A 6,823-nucleotide genomic window follows, 5' to 3' on the forward strand; every position below is an offset into this window, starting at 1 on the left:
TATTACCCATATAGTACATTTTCTCATTTTCCATGGTAGGGTCGTATGATGGATAGTCTAAATTGCTTATTCCAGCTCCACTTGCATCGCACTGTATTACTGGATGAACCTGTAAGGAGCCAAGTAAACTATCAATTTTTCTATTCAAAAGTTTTACCTGATTAGAGAGCATAGTAACCGAATCGACGTTAAAAATGCCGACTGCTTTTGTTGGCTTTGTCCTTATGACTTGCCACTGATAGTTATTCAGTGACATCTCTTTTATAAACTCATAAGCCTCTTCAGGTGTCTTATTATTAATACTCCCACCAGTAGCTACGTCAATCATCTGCCTAGTTGAGGGATTCAAACCATTGTGGAAAGTTTGGACTTGTAGCCAAAGGGGTAAACCATGGTGAGGGCACCTTTTCAATAGGTTCTTGTATCTCTCTCATGCATCATAAAGTATTTCTAAATCCATCTGCACAAAAGAAGAAATATCATTCCTTAATTTAGCCATTTTAACCGGCGGAAAATATTTTAGTAAAAATTTTTTAGTCATTTGTTCCCAAGTTGTGATTGTCCCTCGTGGTAACGAGTTCAACCACTGTTTATCTTTGTTCCTCAATGAGAATTGAAACAACCAAAGGTAAATGGAATTATCAGAAATGCCATTGATCTTAAAAGTGTCGCAGAATTCAAGAAAGTTTGCTAAATGAATGTTTGGATCCTCGTCCTGCAAACCATCAAACTAAACAAACTTTTGTATCATTTGAATTGTGTTAGGTTTCAGTTCAAAATTATTTGCAGCAACAACAGGTCTAACTATACTCGATTCAGTTCCTGTTAAAGTAGGTTTAGCATAATCATACATAGTACGAGGAGTAGTATCTTGATTTACTGGGTTTGCAGCAACCACTGAAGGTAACGAATTATTTTGATTATCAGCCATCTCCTAGGTTGTGGTTTGAATATCGTCCTCTTGCCCTTCCTCTATGTATCGTAGGCTTCGCCTTATTTCTCTTCGGTTTCTGCGAGCTGTGCTTTCGATTTCACTATCAAAAAGTAGAGCTCCTGACGAGTTTCTTCTAGTCATAAACTACAAAAGCTTGGCAGAAGTAAATAAAAGAAACTAGTAATTTAAGAAAAATAAAATTAAATTGCAATATAATTAAAAAAATGGCTAAAGTAATAAACATTAAGTGTTCCTAATATCTTAGGTCCCCGGCAACAGTGCCTAAAACTTGATGGTTGCTAAACTAACTAAAAAATTCGACTTAAGGCAAGCGCACCTATTGAACAGTAGTATAGTTATGGTGAGACCGAAAATATCGTATCCACGAGGACTAAAAGTACTAGTAATTACTATCTTTTTATTATCTAGCCTAAAAATTTAGGGGATGTTTTATCTAAGACTAATTATCTAATCAACTAAAGTAACGACAGAGATTAAAGTTGGAAAATACTTTTGAAAAAACTAATTGAAAAGACAATACCCAAGAAAGAATCCACCTAAACTTCACTTATTACCTTTGACTTAGACGATTTCTTCACTTGACTCATTTCGTAGAAATCCCTGATTTATGTTAATATCCCTGTCGAGACTAAAAACAGCTGACTCTAGGTTGATTAATCGAAATCTCTTTCTAATTAAAACCCCTATTATCGCATTAACTCGATCTATAGATTCCCTTATTAGATTTGACTCTAATCCAACAGATCTATGTCGTCCTATCTCTAGGATTGCATGCAACTCCGTTTAATTAGGAATGATCTACTCTTAAACAGGGACTTTTGCTCCACTGAATAAGCACATCAAAAACCTGAATTAATATCCTGGAATATTAAGGCAAGGATTAAAATTCACAATTAAGAATAAGAACAAATATTTGTCATATAAATTAAAGAGTAATAAGATTAGTCTTAGGTTTCATCTCCCTTAGGAATTTAGGGAGTTTAGTTCATGATAAAAATGGAAAACATTTCAAAGTTTGGAAAACAACAAAACATAAAGAAACCCAAAGAACTTTAAGAAATTGGATGGAAATCTTCAGCCTTGATGTAGATCCTTGCTCCGGGGCGATTCCAATGGCTGTTCTTGAGTAATTTTCAGCCTTCCACTCTCCGTCCCCCTCTAATCCTCTTCCAGGGTCTTTATATAGAGTCTTGAATGCCTAAATTAGCCTGAAATAAGCCTTTTTCGAGTTGAACTAGACTTTGGTTCGACAGGGACACGGCCGTGTGCCACGCCCGTGTCAAGGTGCTCAAGCCGTGTGTAATTCTCACTTGGATTAATGTCGACACGGCCATGACACATGGGCATGTGGTCTACCCATGTGTCACACGCAGATGTGTGGATCACTCGTGTGTCACACACGGGCATGTGGATCAACCGTGTGGAAGTGCCTAGGCATTATGAAACACTGATTTAGGCCCAATTTGTCCATTTTTGGCCCGTTTCTCGCTCTTTTTGTTATATAAGCTTTCTTGAGTATAAAACAAGAATTTAAAGGATTAGGAGAATCAAATTCAATAAAACCAAGGAAAAATCATCGATAAATATGCCAAGCATGGGGTAAAAATATGTATATATTATAGTTTATCACCTATACGCCCCTGTGGCCTAGACGGCCCAATTTGACCTTGGCTGTGCGGATCACAGGGCTTGGCTTCCCACACGCTCGTGTGGCCTACACGGCCCAAATTGGTTGAGCCCGTGTGTCACACACGGCCCACCTAGCCATTACACGATTGTGTCTGGTGCGCACGGCCTCACTTGTCGATCACACGCCCGTGTTCTATCATACAGCCTACCACACGGGTGACCACACGTTCATGTGGCATTGACAGTGAGGTTTTCGACTTTCACTGAAACTTTGTTTTCTATGCAATCGGGTACACACTTGTATTGATTTCATTGCTAACTCAACCACAAGCACTCCAGAACCGCTTCAAATTGACTCCCTACGAATCAGTACGAAGGAAGCCTTAAACCCCTATGACTTGCAGCGAACTAGGATTACACGCAGCACAACAAAAGAGGTGAACTTGAGTAAAACCACACAAAAGAAAACGAGGGGAGGGAAAGATGGAATTTTGGCAAAGAGAGGGGAGAAGAGAACGAAATTAGAAAAAAAGAAAACTGACAGAAAAGTTCTGATAACCCCCTATCCCAACTCCCCTTACTTTTCTCTGTCCAACACCCCACTATTTAGAGTCCAACCACAATACAACTCTAGCCGAGAACTAGTCAAAAAAATAATATCCCTTACCAATGCAAAGAATCGAACACAGGACCTCCAACACTCCAACACTCCACTTAACCACCAGATCAGCAGGCCCATTCTGATATAAAATTACCAGTAATTTAATATAAACCTACCGACTAGTAGTTAAGGCTTAATTCAGGAAAAATCCAAAATTTTCCAAAGCTAGGCCTTGAACTTGGGACCTCTCACACACTCCCAGAACACTTAACCACTGAAGCAGATACACAGTTGTGTCAATTATTCGCAAAAACAGAAACGTAAAATTTGGGGCGTTACAACTCTATCCCCCTAAAAGAAATTTCTTCCTCAAAATTTACCTGATCAGAGCAGATTAGGATATTACTGACGCATCGTATCCTTAGGCTACTCCGTAGCTTCCTCTGTGCTATGATTACGCCATAGGACTTTAACAAGCAGAATAGATTTCCTCCTCAGAATCTTTACGTCACAATCCAATATCCGAACCAGCTCCTCCTCTAAGGTCAGATCTGGCCTAACCTCGATCTCCTCTATAGGAACAATATGCGTGGGATCAGAGCAGTAGCGTCTCAACATCGATACGTGGAACAGATCATGAATACGATCTAACTCTGGATATAGCTCTAACTGGTAAGCAACAGGTCCCACTCGTTTCAGTATGCGATAGGGTCCAATAAACCTAGGGCTTAACTTACCCTTACGACCAAATCTCAGTACCTTCTTCCATGAAGAGACCAAAAGAAAAACGGAGTCTTCTACAAAATACTTGATATCGCAACGCTTCAAGTCCGCATAAGACTTTTGTCTATTGGATGCCACTTTCAGTCGATCCCGTATCAATCTGACCTTAGCCTCAGTATCAGAAACAAGTTCAGGACCCAAAACTCGTCACTCGCCCAACTCAATCCAGCATAAAGGAGTGCGACACTTACGACCATAAAGTGCCTCATAAGCTGCCATCTGTATACTAGACTGGTAACTATCATTATAAGTGAACTCTGCCAATAGTAAATACTCCTCCCAACTGCCTCGAAATTCAATCACACAGCTTCTCAACACATCCTTCAATATCTAAATCACCCTCTTGAATTGACCATCGGTCTGAGAATAGAAGACAGTACTGAAGTCTAACCTTGAACCCAGAGCCTCATGTAGTTTTTTTCCAGAATCGAGACGTGAAGAGAGGATCCCTATCAAAGATTATCGAAACCAATACCCCATGTAGTCTCACTATCTCGACACATGCAACTTAGCTAGCTTCTATAGTGAGTAGTCAGCACGAAATGGTATGAAATGGGTAGATCTGGTCAATCGATCCACGATGTCCCATAAATAATCCTTCTTAGTGGGTGTAAGGGGTAACCTACTGACGAAATCCATAATCACTCATTCCCACTTCCAAAGTGGAATCTTAATTGACTGCAACAACCCCGAAGGTAATTGATGCTTAGCCTTAACCCATTGGTAAGTTAGACATTTACTCACAAAATTGGTAACCTCTCGTTTAAATCCTGGCCACCAGTATAACTCATGAAGGTCTCTATACATTTTATTCTCAGTAGGATACATAGCATAGGGGCTACTATGGGCCTCTGTCAGTATCAACTGCCTCAATTTAGTGTCTTTCAGCACACAGATTCTCCCACGGGAACAAAGTACCCATTCGCTTTCAGTCTGAAGTCCCTAGTATGCCTACTCTCAATCTGCCGAAAATGAAGACCTAAAGATTTATCTTCCAACTGCTTACCCTTAATCTAGTCAATCCACGTAGGCTTAACCTGAAGCTCAGCTAACAAACTGCCATCATCAAATAAACTAAGGCGAGCAAAAATCGCCCTCAAATCAGTCATAACCTTACGGCTCAGTGCGTCGGCCACCAGATTGGCCTTACCAGGATGGTATTCAATTGTACGATCGTAGTTCTTAAGCAGCTCAATCTATCTGGTGAGATTCAATGAAAGATCATCTATTCAGAGGAAAAAGCTTTTGGATGATGGGAAACAAGGAGGCATTTCAGAAGGTGAAGCATCCAAAAAAGGCAAGAATACACATATAGTTCAAGCAAATAGGAATGAAGTTGAAAAGGCTTTGGTTTCAGGATATGTGTTGGTAAACAAAATATGGTGGCCGTTAGAGAGGTGGATGATGTAAAGTTAGGTTTTATTAAGAGCAGCAACTTCGAGTGGTGCAAAAGTTTCATTAGGCTTGAAGAACCTACAATACGTATGAAAGAAGGTGGTCTTGATGGTTTTACTATCATTAGATATTCTGGGTCTATGCTCCTGTCAGCTTTTTATGCTGAAGAATAGTTTGATTTTACAAGTTGAATAAGTGGAAGGCTCTTCATAAATAGTTTGTTAAGAAACAAGTTTGGTCTTAATCAATTAATCTTAAGAATCACAGAATCTAGATTTCTTGCTCAGTTGTCCCTATTCTTGGACTGAAAAAACCTTTAGGAATATTGCTGAAAATTGGAGGAAGTTGGTGTGTATTGATGAAGAGACAATATAACCTCGACCATTTGATAGAGGTTTTGTCCAGATTATTACACCATATCTCAATTGTATCGATGAGATTATTAGCTTAAGAGTCGGTGATGACCTTTTTTTTTCAGGTCTCTGAAGTTGATTCCAAGGTGATGAAACAGTGTTGTAGTTATGATTTCGATACAAGTGGGTCAAGCTTGAGTACTGTAGTGAGGATGATGAAGATTAAAGGAGAAGTGTGTTTGTGGCAAACAATAAGGGATCTAAAGTGGTGCAATCAAGTCCTCAAGGGACTAACCCAAAAAATTTGGCAGTTGTGGCTTTGGTTGACAATTAACATTGTTTGAAGAAAATGTTGTCCTTATATTCTGCCAATGCTATTAGTGAATAGGACGGCGTGATGTCACATGTTCAAAGGTTAGGCAGAGAGATAAGGAAGGTGGTTCAAATACTAAAAAGGGCGGGAGTGTTGAAGGTTTCACGGGTGAACCATTTGATAGCGAACTTTTTTGGGTCCATGTTTTAATATGGGTCGTGATATTATTTCTAGCCCCAATGAGGTTGTGTAGAATGAGGCCTTGAATGGGATTGAGGGTTTGGGTAGCCCAACTATCTTTATTAGTAGTTTCATTCTGTTAATCTTTCCTTCATCCCTCATCCTGTAATTGGTACCAAAGCTTAGTGTAATAATTTTTAAAGAAAAAATATATTAGTATACATTGTAAGTTCTATCATTTATTCTCACTTCTATTTATTTCATTGTTATTTATCTTAAAACCCATATATATGTTATTATGTCTTATTTTTTCTTGTTTTTATCTTAGTTGAGACGATTGGTTTTTTATAGTAAGAGAAATTTAATAGATAACAAACGGTTTTAGGTACCTAAAATAAATGTCATGGAAGAAACAAGTTGTCTATATAGGGATAAAAGTTGCAATCACACTATGCATATTGACTCTAAAAACAAAAATAATATTTCATCAATTAGTAAAGCTTTTAATAGTTTAATTGATATTACTTCTATATATTTTCATAAGTTATTTAATAAAGTTAATAAAATAGAACAACAAATAAGTAATTTAGGAGAAGCAGTTGAATTAGATTTGA

The 6,823-nt window shown here is 38.4% G+C and overlaps 1 non-coding gene across 1 annotated transcript; it reads left to right on the forward strand.

Moving 5' to 3' along the window:
- Nucleotides 1-386: 386 nt before the first annotated feature.
- LOC121211630 (small nucleolar RNA R71) lies at nucleotides 387-493 on the forward strand. The gene has a single exon (XR_005906849.1). It is a non-coding gene; the product is annotated as a small nucleolar RNA R71 (small nucleolar RNA).
- Nucleotides 494-6,823: the final 6,330 nt, after the last annotated feature.

The sequence above is a fragment of the Gossypium hirsutum genome, chromosome A12 (genome assembly GCF_007990345.1).
Source record: "Gossypium hirsutum isolate 1008001.06 chromosome A12, Gossypium_hirsutum_v2.1, whole genome shotgun sequence".
NCBI classification, from domain to species: Eukaryota; Viridiplantae; Streptophyta; class Magnoliopsida; order Malvales; family Malvaceae; genus Gossypium; species Gossypium hirsutum.